We start from the raw sequence: 19,666 nt of genomic DNA on the forward strand, positions 1-19,666 counted from the left end.
TTGCGGCCCCCCTAATTGGGTTATAAAATTTTGCTTTGGTTGAGTGGTCCGGCACATAGAGGCCTATATTCGGTTCGAGTTTGAAAATTATAATTTTATATTACAGGGAAGTAGGTTGGCTTGAAATTTGATCCTTTTTACCGCCATTTTATTTTATTTTATTTTTTATTCCATTATGCTTTCTTTCACAAAGAGACACCCTTGATTTTATACTAAGAACAACATATTTCACTTGTTAAACTATCATGAAAGTATTGTAAAAGGAGTTTAAAAAAATAATATAATAAAAATAAACTAATTTTCCGGGATTTTACCAGTTTTAAAGCATTATTTGAAATTTCCCAAATAAAAATTTTTTTTCCTTATAGGATCCTTTAATGTATCGAAAAACACATTAAATAAATAATATAATATAAAATAAACAAAATAAGAAAAAAATAAAAGAAATTAAAAATTGACCACAACTGGGGTTTGAACCAACGCCTCCTCGCTCCATGCGTAAATCACTAGCACATGGTCTTAGCCGTTGGACCACGCTTATACGAGGATCGCGCTACAACATAGCTTCAAGTACTCTCTCCCGGTTTGCTAAACGGAAGACTTAAGGGGCCATTGCGGCCCCCCTAATTGGGGTATAAAATTTTGCTTTGGTTTAGTGGTCCGGCACATAGAGGCCTATATTCAGTCCGAGTTTGAAAATTATAACTTAATTTTAAAGGGAAGTAGGTTATCTTGAAATTTGATCCTTTTATCAGCCATTTTATTTTACTTTATTTTTTATTCCATTATGCTTTCTTTCACAAAGAGACACCCTTGATTTTATACTTAGAGCAACATATTTCACTTGTTAAACTATCATGAAAGTATTGTAAAAGGAGTTTAAAAAAATAATATAATAAAAATAAACTAATTTTTCGGGATTTTACCAGTTTTTAAGCATTATTTGAAATTTCCCGAATAAAAATTTTTTTTCCTTATAGGATCCTTTAATGTATCGAAAAACACATTAAATAAAAAATATAATATAAAATAAACAAAATAAGAAAAAAAAAAAAAAAAATTAAAAATTGAACACAGCTGGGGTTTGAACCAACGCCCCCTCGCTCCATGCGTAAATCAATAGCACATGGTCTTAGCCGTTGGACCACGCTTATACGAGGATCGCGCTGCAACATAGCTTCAAGTACTCTCTCCCGGTTTGCTAAACGGAAGACTTAAGGGGACATTGCGGCCCCCCTAATTGGGTTATAAAATTTTGCTTTGGTAGAGGGGTCCGGCACATAGAGGCCTATATTCGGTCCGAGTTTGAAAATTATAACTTAATATTAAAGGGAAGTAGGTTGGCTTGAAATTTGATCCTTTTTCCCGACATTTTATTTTATTTTATTTTTTATTCCATTATGCTTTCTTTCACAAAGAGACACCCTTGATTTCATACTTAGAACAACATATTTCACTTGTTAAACTATCATGAAAGTATTGTGAAAGGAGATTAAAAAAATAATATAATAAAAATAAACTAATTTTCCGGGATTTTACCAGTTTTTAAGCATTATTTGAAATTTCCCGAATAAAAATTTTTTTTCCTTATAGAATCCTTTAATGTATCGAAAAAACACATTAAATAAAAAATATAATATAAAATAAACAAAATAAGAAAAAAATAAAAAAAATTAAAAATTGACCACAGCTGGGGTTTGAACCAACGCCCCCTCGCTCCATGCGTAAATAACTAGCTCATGGTCTTAGCCGCTGGACGTTTTCGGTACTTAGAAAACATTCAGAAGTTTTCGGTACATAGAAAATTTCTGCCTTTTTCGGTACTTTGAAAAGACTCAGAAGTTTTCGGTACTTAGAAAATTTCTGACCTTTTCGGTCCTTAGAAAATTTCTGACGTTTTCGGTACTTAGAAAACATTCAGAAGTTTTCGGTACTTAGAAAATTTCTGCCTTTTTCGGTACTTAGAAAATTTCTGACCTTTTCGGTACTTAGAAAATATCTGACGTTTTCGGTACTGAGAAAAATTCTGTTAATTTCGGTACTTAGAAAAATTCTGCCTTTTTCGGTACTTTGAAAAGACGCAGAAGTTTTCGGTACTTAGAAAATTTCTGACGATTTCGGTACTTATAAAAATTCTGACGATTTCGGTACTTAGAAAATTCTGACGATTTCGGTACTTATAAAAATTCTGATGATTTCGGATCTTAGAAAATTTCTGACCTTTTCGGTCCTTAGAAAATATCTGACGTTTTCGGTACTTAGAAAACATTCAGATGTTTTCGGTACTTAGAAAATTTCTGCCTTTTTCGGTACTTAGAGAATTTCTGACCTTTTCGGTACTTAGAAAATATCTGACGTTTTCGGTACTTAGAGAAATTCTTACGATTTCGATACTTATTAAACATTCAGAAATTTTCGGTACTTTGAAAAATTCTGCCTTTTTCGGTACTTTGAAAAGACTCAGAAGTTTTCGGTACTTAAAAAAAATCTGATGATTTGGGATCTTAGAAAATTTCTGACCTTTTCGGTACTTAGAAAATTTCTGACGTTTTCTTTACTTAGAAAAATTCTTACGATTTCGATACTTATTAAACATTCAGAAGTTTTCGGTACTTAGAAAAATTCTGCCGATTTCGGTACTTAGAAAAATTCTGTTGATTTCGGTACTTAGAAAAATTCTGTTGAATTCGGTACTTAGAAAAATTCTGTTGATTTCGGTACTTAGAAAATTTCTGCCTTTTTCGGTGCTTTGAAAAGACTCGGAAGTTTTCGGTACTTAGTAAATTTCTGACGTTCTGCCTTTTTCGGAACTTTGAAAAGACTCAGAAGTTTTAGGAACTTAGAAAATTTCTGACGTTTTCGGTACTTAGAAAAAATCTGCCAATTTCGGATCTTAGAAAATTTCTGACCTTTTCGGTCCTTAGAAAATTTCTGACGTTTTCGGTACTTAGAAAACATTCAGAAGTTTTCGGTTCTTAGAAAATTTCTGCCTTTTTCGGTACTTAGAAAATATCTGACGTTTTCGGTTCTTAGAAAAATTCTGCCTTTTTCGGTACTTTGAAAAGACTCAGAAGTTTTCGGTACTTAGAAAATTTCTGACGTTTTCGGTACTTAGAAAAATTCTTACGATTTCGATATTTATTAAACATTCAGAAGTTTTCGGAACTTAGAAAAATTCTGCCGATTTCGGTACTTAGAAAAATTGTGTTGATTTCAGTACTTCGAAAAATTCTGTCGATTTCGGTACTTAGAAAATTTCTGCCTTTTTCGGTACTTTGAAAAGACTCAGAAGTTTTCGGTACTTAGAAAACTTCTGACGTTTTTGGTACTTTGAAAAGACTCAGAAGTTTTCGGTACTTAGAAAATTTCTGCCTTTTTCGGTACTTTGAAAAGACGCAGAAGTTTTCGGTACTTAGAAAATTTCTGACGTTATCGGTACTTAGAAAAATTCTGACGATTTCGGTACTTAGAAAACATTCAGAAGTTTTCGGTACTTAGAAAATTTCTGCCTTTTTCGGCACTTAGAAAATTTCTGACCTTTTCGGTACTTAGAAAATATCTGACGTTTTCGGTACTGAGAAAAATTCTGTTAATTTCGGTACTTAGAAAAATTCTGCCTTTTTCGGTACTTTGAAAAGACGCAGAAGTTTTCGGTACTTAGAAAATTTCTGACGATTTCGGTACTTATAAAAATTCTGACGATTTCGGTACTTAGAAAATTCTGACGATTTCGGTACTTATAAAAATTCTGATGATTTCGGATCTTAGAAAATTTCTGACCTTTTCGGTACTTAGAAAATATCTGACGTTTTCGGTACTTAGAAATATTCAGTCGATTTCGGTACTTAGAAAACATTCAGAAGTCTTCGGTACGTAGAAAATTTCTGACGTTTTCGGTACTTAGAAAAATTCTTACGATTTCGATACTTATTAAACATTCAGAAGTTTTCGGTACTTTGAAAAATTCTGCCTTTTTCGGTACTTTGAAAAGACTCAGAAGTTTTCGGTACTTAGAAAATTTCTGACGTTTTCGGTACTTAGAAAAATTCTGCCACTTTCGGATCTTAGAAAATTTCTGACCTTTTCGGTCCTTAGAAAATTTCTGACGTTTTCGGTACTTAGAAAACATTCAGAAGTTTTCGGTACTTAGAAAATTTCTGCCTTTTTCGGTACTTAGAAAATTTCTGACCTTTTCGGTACTTAGAAAATATCTGACGTTTTCGGTACTTAGAAAATTTCTGCCTTTTTCGGTACTTTGAAAAGACTCAGAAGTTTTCGGTACTTAGAAAATTTCTGACGTTTTCGGTACTTAGAAAAATTCTTACGATTTCAATACTTATTAAACATTCAGAAGTTTTCGGAACTTAGAAAAATTCTGCCGATTTCGGTACTTAGAAAAATTGTGTTGATTTCAGTACTTCGAAAAATTCTGTCGATTTCGGTACTTAGAAAAATTCTGTTGATTTCGGTACTTAGAAAATTTCTGCCTTTTTCGGTCCTTAGAAAATTTCTGACGTTTTCGGTACTTAGAACACATTCAGATGTTTTCGGTACTTAGAAAATTTCTGCCTTTTTCGGTACTTAGAAAATTTCTGACCTTTTCGGTACATAGAAAATATCTGACGTTTTCGGTACTTAGAAAATTTCTGCCTTTTTCGGTACTTTGAAAAGACTCAGAAGTTTTCGGTACTTAGAAAATTTCTGACGTTGTCGGTACTTAGAAAAATTCTTACGATTTCGATACTTATTAAACATTCAGAAGTTTTCGGTACTTTGAAAAATTCTGCCTTTTTCGGTACTTTGAAAAGACTCAGAAGTTTTCGGTACTTAGAAAATTTCTGACGTTTTCGGTACTTAGAAAAATTCTTACGATTTCGATATTTATTAAACATTCAGAAGTTTTCGGTACTTAGAAAAATTCTGCCGATTTCGGTACTTAGAAAAATTGTGTTGATTTCAGTACTTCGAAAAATTCTGTTGATTTCGGTACATAGAAAATTTCTGCCTTTTTCGGTACTTTGAAAAGACTCAGAAGTTTTCGGTACTTAGAAAATTTCTGACCTTTTCGGTCCTTAGAAAATTTCTGACGTTTTCGTTACTTAGAAAACATTCAGAAGTTTTCGGTACTTAGAAAATTTCTGCCTTTTTCGGTACTTAGAAAATTTCTGACCTTTTCGGTACTTAGAAAATATCTGACGTTTTCGGTACTGAGAAAAATTCTGTTAATTTCGGTACTTAGAAAAATTCTGCCTTTTTCGGTACTTTGAAAAGACGCAGAAGTTTTCGGTACTTAGAAAATTTCTGACGATTTCGGTACTTATAAAAATTCTGACGATTTCGGTACTTAGAAAATTCTGACGATTTCGGTACTTATAAAAATTCTGATGATTTCGGATCTTAGAAAATTTCTGACCTTTTCGGTCCTTAGAAAATATCTGACGTTTTCGGTACTTAGAAAACATTCAGATGTTTTCGGTACTTAGAAAATTTCTGCCTTTTTCGGTACTTAGAGAATTTCTGACCTTTTCGGTACTTAGAAAATATCTGACGTTTTCGGTACTTAGAGAAATTCTTACGATTTCGATACTTATTAAACATTCAGAAATTTTCGGTACTTTGAAAAATTCTGCCTTTTTCGGTACTTTGAAAAGACTCAGAAGTTTTCGGTACTTAGAAAATTTCTGACGATTTCGGTACTTAAAAAAAATCTGATGATTTGGGATCTTAGAAAATTTCTGACCTTTTCGGTACTTAGAAAATTTCTGACGTTTTCTTTACTTAGAAAAATTCTTACGATTTCGATACTTATTAAACATTCAGAAGTTTTCGGTACTTAGAAAAATTCTGCCGATTTCGGTACTTAGAAAAATTCTGTTGATTTCGGTTCTTAGAAAAATTCTGTTGAATTCGGTACTTAGAAAAATTCTGTTGATTTCGGTACTTAGAAAATTTCTGCCTTTTTCGGTGCTTTGAAAAGACTCGGAAGTTTTCGGTACTTAGTAAATTTCTGACGTTCTGCCTTTTTCGGAACTTTGAAAAGACTCAGAAGTTTTCGGAACTTAGAAAATTTCTGACGTTTTCGGTACTTAGAAAAAATCTGCCAATTTCGGATCTTAGAAAATTTCTGACCTTTTCGGTCCTTAGAAAATTTCTGACGTTTTCGGTACTTAGAAAACATTCAGAAGTTTTCGGTTCTTAGAAAATTTCTGCCTTTTTCGGTACTTTGAAAAGACTCAGAAGTTTTCGGTACTTAGAAAACTTCTGACGTTTTTGGTACTTTGAAAAGACTCAGAAGTTTTCGGTACTTAGAAAATTTCTGCCTTTTTCGGTACTTTGAAAAGACGCAGAAGTTTTCGGTACTTAGAAAATTTCTGACGTTATCGGTACTTAGAAAAATTCTGACGATTTCGGTACTTAGAAAACATTCAGAAGTTTTCGGTACTTAGAAAATTTCTGCCTTTTTCGGCACTTAGAAAATTTCTGACCTTTTCGGTACTTAGAAAATATCTGACGTTTTCGGTACTGAGAAAAATTCTGTTAATTTCGGTACTTAGAAAAATTCTGCCTTTTTCGGTACTTTGAAAAGACGCAGAAGTTTTCGGTACTTAGAAAATTTCTGACGATTTCGGTACTTATAAAAATTCTGACGATTTCGGTACTTAGAAAATTCTGACGATTTCGGTACTTATAAAAATTCTGATGATTTCGGATCTTAGAAAATTTCTGACCTTTTCGGTACTTAGAAAATATCTGACGTTTTCGGTACTTAGAAATATTCAGTCGATTTCGGTACTTAGAAAACATTCAGAAGTCTTCGGTACGTAGAATATTTCTGACGTTTTCGGTACTTAGAAAAATTCTTACGATTTCGATACTTATTAAACATTCAGAAGTTTTCGGTACTTTGAAAAATTCTGCCTTTTTCGGTACTTTGAAAAGACTCAGAAGTTTTCGGTACTTAGAAAATTTCTGACGTTTTCGGTACTTAGAAAAATTCTGCCACTTTCGGATCTTAGAAAATTTCTGACCTTTTCGGTCCTTAGAAAATTTCTGACGTTTTCGGTACTTAGAAAACATTCAGAAGTTTTCGGTACTTTGAAAATTTCTGCCTTTTTCGGTACTTAGAAAATTTCTGACCTTTTCGGTACTTAGAAAATATCTGACGTTTTCGGTACTTAGAAAATTTCTGCCTTTTTCGGTACTTTGAAAAGACTCAGAAGTTTTCGGTACTTAGAAAATTTCTGACGTTTTCGGTACTTAGAAAAATTCTTACGATTTCAATACTTATTAAACATTCAGAAGTTTTCGGAACTTAGAAAAATTCTGCCGATTTCGGTACTTAGAAAAATTGTGTTGATTTCAGTACTTCGAAAAATTCTGTCGATTTCGGTACTTAGAAAAATTCTGTTGATTTCGGTACTTAGAAAATTTCTGCCTTTTTCGGTCCTTAGAAAATTTCTGACGTTTTCGGTACTTAGAAAACATTCAGATGTTTTCGGTACTTAGAAAATTTCTGCCTTTTTCGGTACTTAGAAAATTTCTGACCTTTTCGGTACATAGAAAATATCTGACGTTTTCGGTACTTAGAAAATTTCTGCCTTTTTCGGTACTTTGAAAAGACTCAGAAGTTTTCGGTACTTAGAAAATTTCTGACGTTTTCGGTACTTAGAAAAATTCTTACGATTTCGATACTTATTAAACATTCAGAAGTTTTCGGTACTTTGAAAAATTCTGCCTTTTTCGGTACTTTGAAAAGACTCAGAAGTTTTCGGTACTTAGAAAATTTCTGACGTTTTCGGTACTTAGAAAAATTCTTACGATTTCGATATTTATTAAACATTCAGAAGTTTTCGGTACTTAGAAAAATTCTGCCGATTTCGGTACTTAGAAAAATTGTGTTGATTTCAGTACTTCGAAAAATTCTGTTGATTTCGGTACTTAGAAAATTTCTGCCTTTTTCGGTACTTTGAAAAGACTCAGAAGTTTTCGGTACTTAGAAAATTTCTGACGTTTTCGGTACTTAGAAAAATTGTGTTGATTTCAGTACTTCGAAAAATTCTGTCGATTTCGGTACTTAGAAAAATTCTGTTGATTTCGGTACTTAGAAAATTTCTGCCTTTTTCGGTCCTTAGAAAATTTCTGACGTTTTCGGTACTTAGAAAACATTCAGATGTTTTCGGTACTTAGAAAATTTCTGCCTTTTTCGGTACTTAGAAAATTTCTGACCTTTTCGGTACATAGAAAATATCTGACGTTTTCGGTACTTAGAAAATTTCTGCCTTTTTCGGTACTTTGAAAAGACTCAGAAGTTTTCGGTACTTAGAAAATTTCTGACGTTTTCGGTACTTAGAAAAATTCTTACGATTTCGATACTTATTAAACATTCAGAAGTTTTCGGTACTTTGAAAAATTCTGCCTTTTTCGGTACTTTGAAAAGACTCAGAAGTTTTCGGTACTTAGAAAATTTCTGACGTTTTCGGTACTTAGAAAAATTCTTACGATTTCGATATTTATTAAACATTCAGAAGTTTTCGGTACTTAGAAAAATTCTGCCGATTTCGGTACTTAGAAAAATTGTGTTGATTTCAGTACTTCGAAAAATTCTGTTGATTTCGGTACTTAGAAAATTTCTGCCTTTTTCGGTACTTTGAAAAGACTCAGAAGTTTTCGGTCCTTAGAAAATTTCTGACGTTTTCGGTACTTAGAAAACATTCAGAAGTTTTCGGTACTTAGAAAATTTCTGCCTTTTTCGGTACTTAGAAAATTTCTGACCTTTTCGGTACTTAGAAAATATCTGACGTTTTCGGTACTTAGAAAATGTCTGCCTTTTTCGGTACTTTGAAAAGACTCAGAATTTTTCGGTACTTAGAAAATTTCTGACGTTTTCGGTACTTAGAAAAATTCTTACGATTTCGATACTTATTAAACATTCAGAAGTTTTCGGTACTTAGAAAAATTCTGCTGATTTCGGTACTTAGAAAAATTGTGTTGATTTCAGTACTTCGAAAAATTCTGTCGATTTCGGAACTTAGAAAAATTCTGTTGATTTCGGTACTTAGAAAATTTCTGCCTTTTTCGGTACTTTGAAAAGACTCAGAAGTTTTCGGTACTTAGAAAATTTCTGACGATTTCGGTACTTAGAAAACAATCAGAAGTTTTCGGTACTTAGAAAATTTCTGCCTTTTTCGGTACTTAGAAAATTTCTGACCTTTTCGTTACTTAGAAAATATCTGACGTTTTCGGTACTTAGAAAAATTCTGCCAATTTCGGATCTTAGAAAATTTCTGACCTCTTCGGTCCTTAGAAAAATTCTTACGATTTCGATACTTATTAAACATTCAGAAGTTTTCGGTACTTAGAAAATTTCTGACGTTTTCGGTACTTAGAAAAATTCTTACGATTTCGATATTTATTAAACATTCAGAAGTTTTCGGTACTTAGAAAAATTCTGCCGATTTCGGTACTTAGAAAAATTGTGTTGATTTCAGTACTTCGAAAAATTCTGTCGATTTCGGTACTTAGAAAATTTCTGCCTTTTTCGATACTTTGAAAAGACTCAGAAGTTTTCGTTACTTAGAAAATTTCTGACGTTTTCGGTACTTAGAAAAATTCTGCCAATTTCGGATCTTAGAAAATTTCTGACCTTTTCGGTCCTTAGAAAATTTCTGACGTTTTCGGTACTTAGAAATATTCTTACGATTTCGATATTTATTAAACATTCAGAAGTTTTCGGAACTTAGAAAATTTCTGCCTTTTTCTTTACTTAGAAAATATCTGACGTTTTCGGTACTTAGAAAATTTCTGCCTTTTTCGGTACTTTGAAAAATTCTTCCTTTTTCGGTACTTTGAAAAGACTCAGAAGGTTTCGGTACTTAGAAAATTTCTGACGTTTTCGGTACTTAGAAAACATTCAGAAGTTTTCGGTACTTAGAAAATTTCTGCCTTTTTCTTTACTTAGAAAATATCTGACGTTTTCGGTACTTAGAAAATTTCTGCCTTTTTCGGTACTTTGAAAAGACTCAGAAGTTTTCGGTACTTAGAAAATTTCTGACGTTTTCGGTACTTAGAAAAATTCTTACGATTTCGATATTTATTAAACATTCAGAAGTTTTCGGTACTTAGAAAAATTCTGCCGATTTCGGTACTTAGAAAAATTGTGTTGATTTCAGTACCTCGAAAAATTGTGTTGATTTCAGTACTTCGAAAAATTTTGTCGATTTCGGTACTTAGAAAAATTCTGTTGATTTCGGTACTTAGAAAATTTCTGCCTTTTTCGGTACTTTGAAAAGACTCAGAAGTTTTCGGTACTTAGTAAATTTCTGACGTTCTGCCTTTTTCGGAACTTTGAAAAGACTCAGAAGTTTTCGGTACTTAGAAAATTTCTGACGTTTTCGGTACTTAGAAAAAATCTGCCAATTTCGGATCTTAGAAAATTTCTGACTTTTTCGGTCCTTAGAAAATTTCTGACGTTTTCGGTACTTAGAAAACATTCAGAAGTTTTCGGTACTTAGAAAATTTCTGCCTTTTTCGGTACTTAGAAAATATCTGACGTTTTCGGTTCTTAGAAAAATTCTGCCTTTTTCGGTACTTTGAAAAGACTCAGAAGTTTTCGGTACTTAGAAAATTTCTGACGTTTTCGGTACTTAGAAAAATTCTTACGATTTCGATATTTATTAAACATTCAGAAGTTTTCGGAACTTAGAAAAATTCTGCCGATTTCGGTACTTAGAAAAATTGTGTTGATTTCAGTACTTCGAAAAATTCTGTCGATTTCGGTACTTAGAAAATTTCTGCCTTTTTCGGTACTTTGAAAAGACGCAGAAGTTTTCGGTACTTAGAAAATTTCTGACGTTATCGGTACTTAGAAAAATTCTGACGATTTCGGTACTTAGAAAAATTCTGCCGATTTCGGTACTTAGAAAACATTCAGAAGTTTTCGGTACTTAGAAAATTTCTGCCTTTTTCGGCACTTAGAAAATTTCTGACCTTTTCGGTACTTAGAAAATATCTGACGTTTTCGGTACTGAGAAAAATTCTGTTAATTTCGGTACTTAGAAAAATTCTGCCTTTTTCTGTACTTTGAAAAGACGCAGAAGTTTTCGGTACTTAGAAAATTTCTGACGATTTCGGTACTTATAAAAATTCTGACGATTTCGGTACTTAGAAAATTCTGACGATTTCGGTACTTATAAAAATTCTGATGATTTCGGATCTTAGAAAATTTCTGACCTTTTCGGTACTTAGAAAATATCTGACGTTTTCGGTACTTAGAAATATTCAGTCGATTTCGGTACTTAGAAAACATTCAGAAGTCTTCGGTACGTAGAAAATTTCTGACGTTTTCGGTACTTAGAAAAATTCTTACGATTTCGATACTTATTAAACATTCAGAAGTTTTCGGTACTTTGAAAAATTCTGCCTTTTTCGGTACTTTGAAAAGACTCAGAAGTTTTCGGTACTTAGAAAATTTCTGACGTTTTCGGTACTTAGAAAAATTCTGCCACTTTCGGATCTTAGAACATTTCTGACCTTTTCGGTCCTTAGAAAATTTCTGACGTTTTCGGTACTTAGAAAACATTCAGAAGTTTTCGGTACTTAGAAAAATTCTGCCAATTTCGGATCTTAGAAAATTTCTGACCTTTTCGGTCCTTAGAAAATTTCTGACGTTTTCGGTACTTAGAAAACATTCAGAAGTTTTCGGTACTTAGAAAATTTCTGCCTTTTTCGGTACTTAGAAAATTTCTGACCTTTTCGGTACATAGAAAATATCTGACGTTTTCGGTACTTAGAAAATTTCTGCCTTTTTCGGTACTTTGAAAAGACTCAGAAGTTTTCGGTACTTAGAAAATTTCTGACGTTTTCGGTACTTAGAAAAATTCTTACGATTTCGATACTTATTAAACATTCAGAAGTTTTCGGTACTTTGAAAAATTCTGCCTTTTTCGGTACTTTGAAAAGACTTAGAAGGTTTCGGTACTTAGAAAATTTCTGACGTTTTCGGTACTTAGAAAACATTCAGAAGTTTTCGGTACTTAGAAAATTTCTGCCTTTTTCTTTACTTAGAAAATATCTGACGTTTTCGGTACTTAGAAAATTTCTGCCTTTTTCGGTACTTTGAAAAGACTCAGAAGTTTTCGGTACTTAGAAAATTTCTGACGTTTTCGGTACTTAGAAAAATTCTTACGATTTCGATATTTATTAAACATTCAGAAGTTTTCGGTACTTAGAAAAATTCTGCCGATTTCGGTACTTAGAAAAATTGTGTTGATTTCAGTACTTCGAAAAATTCTGTTGATTTCGGTACTTAGAAAATTTCTGCCTTTTTCGGTACTTAGAAAATTTCTGCCTTTTTCGGTACTTAGAAAATATCTGACGTTTTCGGTACTTAGAAAAATTCTGCCAATTTCGGATCTTAGAAAATTTCTGACCTCTTCGGTCCTTAGAAAAATTCTTACGATTTCGATACTTATTAAACATTCAGAAGTTTTCGGTACTTAGAAAAATTCTGCCGACTTCGGTACTTAGAAAAATTGTGTTGATTTCAGTACTTCGAAAAATTCTGTCGATTTCGGTACTTAGGAAAATTCTGTCGATTTCGGTACTTAGAAAATTTCTGACCTTTTCGGTCCTTAGAAAATTTCTGACGTTTTCGGTACTTAGAAAATTTCTGCCTTTTTCGGTACTTAGAAAATTTCTGCCTTTTTCGGTACTTAGAAAATATCTGACGTTTTCGGTACTTAGAAAAATTCTGCCAATTTCGGATCTTAGAAAATTTCTGACCTCTTCGGTCCTTAGAAAAATTCTTACGATTTCGATACTTATTAAACATTCAGAAGTTTTCGGTACTTAGAAAAATTCTGCCGACTTCGGTACTTAGGAAAATTCTGACGATTTCGGATCTTAGAAAATTTCTGACCTTTTCGGTCCTTAGAAAATTTCTGACGTTTTCGGTACTTAGAAAACATTCAGAAGTTTTCGGTACTTAGAAAATTTCTGCCTTTTTCGGTACTTAGAAAATTTCTGACCTTTTCGGTACATAGAAAATATCTGACGTTTTCGGTACTTAGAAAATTTCTGCCTTTTTCGGTACTTTGAAAAGACTCAGAAGTTTTCGGTACTTAGAAAATTTCTGACGTTTTCGGTACTTAGAAAAATTCTTACGATTTCGATACTTATTAAACATTCAGAAGTTTTCGGTACTTTGAAAAATTCTGCCTTTTTCGGTACTTTGAAAAGACTCAGAAGATTTCGGTACTTCGAAAATTTCTGACGTTTTCGGTACTTAGAAAACATTCAGAAGTTTTCGGTACTTAGAAAATTTCTGCCTTTTTCGGTACTTAGAAAATATCTGACGTTTTCGGTACTTAGAAAATTTCTGCCTTTTTCGGTACTTTGAAAAGACTCAGAAGTTTTCGGTACTTAGAAAATTTCTGACGATTTCGGTACTTAGAAAATTTCTGACCTTTTCGGTACTTAGAAAATATCTGACGTTTTCGGTACTTAGAAAAATTCTGCCAATTTCGGATCTTAGAAAATTTCTGACCTCTTCGGTCCTTGGAAAATTTCTGACGTTTTCGGTACTTAGAAAACAATCAGAAGTTTTCGGTACTTAGAAAATTTCTGCCTTTTTCGGTACTTAGAAAATTTCTGACCTTTTCGGTACTTAGAAAATATCTGACGTTTTCGGTACTTAGAAAAATTCTGCCAATTTCGGATCTTAGAAAATTTCTGACCTCTTCGGTCCTTAGAAAAATTCTTACGATTTCGATACTTATTAAACATTCAGAAGTTTTCGGTACTTAGAAAAATTCTGCCGATTTCGGTACTTAGAAAAATTGTGTTGATTTCAGTACTTCGAAAAATTCTGTCGATTTCGGTACTTAGAAAATTTCTGCCTTTTTCGGTACTTTGAAAAGACTCAGAAGTTTTCGGTACTTAGAAAATTTATGACGTTTTCGGTACTTAGAAAACAATCAGAAGTTTTCGGTACTTAGAAAATTTCTGCCTTTTTCGGTACTTAGAAAATATCTGACGTTTTCGGTACTTAGAAAAATTCTGCCAATTTCGGATCTTAGAAAATTTCTGACCTCTTCGGTCCTTAGAAAAATTCTTACGATTTCGATACTTATTAAACATTCAGAAGTTTTCGGTACTTAGAAAAGTTCTGCCGATTTCCGTACTTAGAAAAATTGTGTTGATTTCAGTACTTCGAAAAATTCTGACCTTTTCGGTACTTAGAAAATATCTGACGTTTTCGGTACTTAGAAATATTCAGTCGATTTCGGTACTTAGAAAACATTCAGAAGTCTTCGGTACGTAGAAAATTTCTGACGTTTTCGGTACTTAGAAAAATTCTTACGATTTCGATACTTATTAAACATTCAGAAGTTTTCGGTACTTTGAAAAATTCTGCCTTTTTCGGTACTTTGAAAAGACTCAGAAGTTTTCGGTACTTAGAAAATTTCTGACGTTTTCGGTACTTAGAAAAATTCTGCCACTTTCGGATCTTAGAACATTTCTGACCTTTTCGGTCCTTAGAAAATTTCTGACGTTTTCGGTACTTAGAAAACATTCAGAAGTTTTCGGTACTTAGAAAAATTCTGCCAATTTCGGATCTTAGAAAATTTCTGACCTTTTCGGTCCTTAGAAAATTTCTGACGTTTTCGGTACTTAGAAAACATTCAGAAGTTTTCGGTACTTAGAAAATTTCTGCCTTTTTCGGTACTTAGAAAATTTCTGACCTTTTCGGTACATAGAAAATATCTGACGTTTTCGGTACTTAGAAAATTTCTGCCTTTTTCGGTACTTTGAAAAGACTCAGAAGTTTTCGGTACTTAGAAAATTTCTGACGTTTTCGGTACTTAGAAAACATTCAGAAGTTTTCGGTACTTAGAAAATTTCTGCCTTTTTCTTTACTTAGAAAATATCTGACGTTTTCGGTACTTAGAAAATTTCTGCCTTTTTCGGTACTTTGAAAAGACTCAGAAGTTTTCGGTACTTAGAAAATTTCTGACGTTTTCGGTACTTAGAAAAATTCTTACGATTTCGATACTTATTAAACATTCAGAAGTTTTCGGTACTTAGAAAAATTCTGCCGACTTCGGTACTTAGAAAAATTGTGTTGATTTCAGTACTTCGAAAAATTCTGTCGATTTCGGTACTTAGGAAAATTCTGTCGATTTCGGTACTTAGAAAATTTCTGACCTTTTCGGTCCTTAGAAAATTTCTGACGTTTTCGGTACTTAGAAAATTTCTGCCTTTTTCGGTACTTAGAAAATTTCTGCCTTTTTCGGTACTTAGAAAATATCTGACGTTTTCGGTACTTAGAAAAATTCTGCCAATTTCGGATCTTAGAAAATTTCTGACCTCTTCGGTCCTTAGAAAAATTCTTACGATTTCGATACTTATTAAACATTCAGAAGTTTTCGGTACTTAGAAAAATTCTGCCGACTTCGGTACTTAGGAAAATTCTGACGATTTCGGATCTTAGAAAATTTCTGACCTTTTCGGTCCTTAGAAAATTTCTGACGTTTTCGGTACTTAGAAAACATTCAGAAGTTTTCGGTACTTAGAAAATTTCTGCCTTTTTCGGTACTTAGAAAATTTCTGACCTTTTCGGTACATAGAAAATATCTGACGTTTTCGGTACTTAGAAAATTTCTGCCTTTTTCGGTACTTTGAAAAGACTCAGAAGTTTTCGGTACTTAGAAAATTTCTGACGTTTTCGGTACTTAGAAAAATTCTTACGATTTCGATACTTATTAAACATTCAGAAGTTTTCGGTACTTTGAAAAATTCTGCCTTTTTCGGTACTTTGAAAAGACTCAGAAGATTTCGGTACTTCGAAAATTTCTGACGTTTTCGGTACTTAGAAAACATTCAGAAGTTTTCGGTACTTAGAAAATTTCTGCCTTTTTCGGTACTTAGAAAATATCTGACGTTTTCGGTACTTAGAAAATTTCTGCCTTTTTCGGTACTTTGAAAAGACTCAGAAGTTTTCGGTACTTAGAAAATTTCTGACGATTTCGGTACTTAGAAAATTTCTGACCTTTTCGGTACTTAGAAAATATCTGACGTTTTCGGTACTTAGAAAAATTCTGCCAATTTCGGATCTTAGAAAATTTCTGACCTCTTCGGTCCTTGGAAAATTTCTGACGTTTTCGGTACTTAGAAAACAATCAGAAGTTTTCGGTACTTAGAAAATTTCTGCCTTTTTCGGTACTTAGAAAATTTCTGACCTTTTCGGTACTTAGAAAATATCTGACGTTTTCGGTACTTAGAAAAATTCTGCCAATTTCGGATCTTAGAAAATTTCTGACCTCTTCGGTCCTTAGAAAAATTCTTACGATTTCGATACTTATTAAACATTCAGAAGTTTTCGGTACTTAGAAAAATTCTGCCGATTTCGGTACTTAGAAAAATTGTGTTGATTTCAGTACTTCGAAAAATTCTGTCGATTTCGGTACTTAGAAAATTTCTGCCTTTTTCGGTACTTTGAAAAGACTCAGAAGTTTTCGGTACTTAGAAAATTTATGACGTTTTCGGTACTTAGAAAACAATCAGAAGTTTTCGGTACTTAGAAAATTTCTGCCTTTTTCGGTACTTAGAAAATATCTGACGTTTTCGGTACTTAGAAAAATTCTGCCAATTTCGGATCTTAGAAAATTTCTGACCTCTTCGGTCCTTAGAAAAATTCTTACGATTTCGATACTTATTAAACATTCAGAAGTTTTCGGTACTTAGAAAAGTTCTGCCGATTTCCGTACTTAGAAAAATTGTGTTGATTTCAGTACTTCGAAAAATTCTGACCTTTTCGGTACTTAGAAAATATCTGACGTTTTCGGTACTTAGAAATATTCAGTCGATTTCGGTACTTAGAAAACATTCAGAAGTCTTCGGTACGTAGAAAATTTCTGACGTTTTCGGTACTTAGAAAAATTCTTACGATTTCGATACTTATTAAACATTCAGAAGTTTTCGGTACTTTGAAAAATTCTGCCTTTTTCGGTACTTTGAAAAGACTCAGAAGTTTTCGGTACTTAGAAAATTTCTGACGTTTTCGGTACTTAGAAAAATTCTGCCACTTTCGGATCTTAGAACATTTCTGACCTTTTCGGTCCTTAGAAAATTTCTGACGTTTTCGGTACTTAGAAAACATTCAGAAGTTTTCGGTACTTAGAAAAATTCTGCCAATTTCGGATCTTAGAAAATTTCTGACCTTTTCGGTCCTTAGAAAATTTCTGACGTTTTCGGTACTTAGAAAACATTCAGAAGTTTTCGGTACTTAGAAAATTTCTGCCTTTTTCGGTACTTAGAAAATTTCTGACCTTTTCGGTACATAGAAAATATCTGACGTTTTCGGTACTTAGAAAATTTCTGCCTTTTTCGGTACTTTGAAAAGACTCAGAAGTTTTCGGTACTTAGAAAATTTCTGACGTTTTCGGTACTTAGAAAAATTCTTACGATTTCGATACTTATTAAACATTCAGAAGTTTTCGGTACTTTGAAAAATTCTGCCTTTTTCGGTACTTTGAAAAGACTCAGAAGGTTTCGGTACTTAGAAAATTTCTGACGTTTTCGGTACTTAGAAAACATTCAGAAGTTTTCGGTACTTAGAAAATTTCTGCCTTTTTCTTTACTTAGAAAATATCTGACGTTTTCGGTACTTAGAAAATTTCTGCCTTTTTCGGTACTTTGAAAAGACTCAGAAGTTTTCGGTACTTAGAAAATTTCTGACGTTTTCGGTACTTAGAAAAATTCTTACGATTTCGATATTTATTAAACATTCAGAAGTTTTCGGTACTTAGAAAAATTCTGCCGATTTCGGTACTTAGAAAAATTGTGTTGATTTCAGTACTTCGAAAAATTCTGTTGATTTCGGTACTTAGAAAATTTCTGCCTTTTTCGGTACTTAGAAAATTTCTGCCTTTTTCGGTACTTAGAAAATATCTGACGTTTTCGGTACTTAGAAAAATTCTGCCAATTTCGGATCTTAGAAAATTTCTGACCTCTTCGGTCCTTAGAAAAATTCTTACGATTTCGATACTTATTAAACATTCAGAAGTTTTCGGTACTTAGAAAAATTCTGCCGACTTCGGTACTTAGGAAAATTCTGACGATTTCGGATCTTAGAAAATTTCTGACCTTTTCGGTCCTTAGAAAATTTCTGACGTTTTCGGTACTTAGAAAACATTCAGAAGTTTTCGGTACTTAGAAAATTTCTGCCTTTTTCGGTACTTAGAAAATTTCTGACCTTTTCGGTACATAGAAAATATCTGACGTTTTCGGTACTTAGAAAATTTCTGCCTTTTTCGGTACTTTGAAAAGACTCAGAAGTTTTCGGTACTTAGAAAATTTCTGACGTTTTCGGTACTTAGAAAAATTCTTACGATTTCGATACTTATTAAACATTCAGAAGTTTTCGGTACTTTGAAAAATTCTGCCTTTTTCGGTACTTTGAAAAGACTCAGAAGATTTCGGTACTTCGAAAATTTCTGACGTTTTCGGTACTTAGAAAACATTCAGAAGTTTTCGGTACTTAGAAAATTTCTGCCTTTTTCGGTACTTAGAAAATATCTGACGTTTTCGGTACTTAGAAAATTTCTGCCTTTTTCGGTACTTTGAAAAGACTCAGAAGTTTTCGGTACTTAGAAAATTTCTGACGATTTCGGTACTTAGAAAATTTCTGACCTTTTCGGTACTTAGAAAATATCTGACGTTTTCGGTACTTAGAAAAATTCTGCCAATTTCGGATCTTAGAAAATTTCTGACCTCTTCGGTCCTTAGAAAATTTCTGACGTTTTCGGTACTTAGAAAACAATCAGAAGTTTTCGGTACTTAGAAAATTTCTGCCTTTTTCGGTACTTAGAAAATTTCTGACCTTTTCGGTACATAGAAAATATCTGACGTTTTCGGTACTTAGAAAATTTCAGCCTTTTTCGTTACTTTGAAAAGACTCAGAAGTTTTCGGTACATAGAAAATTTCTGACGTTTTCGGTACTTAGAAAAATTCTTACGATTTCGATACTTATTAAACATTCAGAAGTTTTCGGTACTTAGAAAAATTCTGCCGATTTCGGTACTTAGAAAAATTGTGTTGATTTCAGTACTTCGAAAAATTCTGTCGATTTCGGTACTTAGGAAAATTCTGACGATTTCGGATCTTAGAAAATTTCTGACCTTTTCGGTCCTTAGAAAATTTCTGACGTTTTCGGTACTTAGAAAATTTCTGCCTTTTTCGGTACTTTGAAAAGACTCAGAAGTTTTCGGTACATAGAAAATTTCTGACGTTTTCGGTACTTAGAAAAATTCTTACGATTTCGATACTTATTAAACATTCAGAAGTTTTCGGTACTTTGAAAAATTCTGCCTTTTTCGTACTTTGAAAAGACTCAGAAGGTTTCGGTACTTAGAAAATTTCTGACGTTTTCTGTACTTAGAAAACATTCAGAAGTTTTCGGTACTTAGAAAATTTCTGCCTTTTTCGGTACTTAGAAAATATCTGACGTTTTCGGTACTTAGAAAATTTCTGCCTTTTTCGGTACTTTGAAAAGACTCAGAAGTTTTCGGTACATAGAAAATTTCTGACGTTTTCGGTACTTAGAAAAATTCTTACGATTTCGATACTTATTAAACATTCAGAAGTTTTCGGTACTTAGAAAAATTC

Source organism: Parasteatoda tepidariorum, chromosome 7 (genome assembly GCF_982258835.1).
Source record: "Parasteatoda tepidariorum strain Cologne lab strain chromosome 7, Ptep-v5.0, whole genome shotgun sequence".
Lineage (NCBI taxonomy): Eukaryota > Metazoa > Arthropoda > Arachnida > Araneae > Theridiidae > Parasteatoda > Parasteatoda tepidariorum.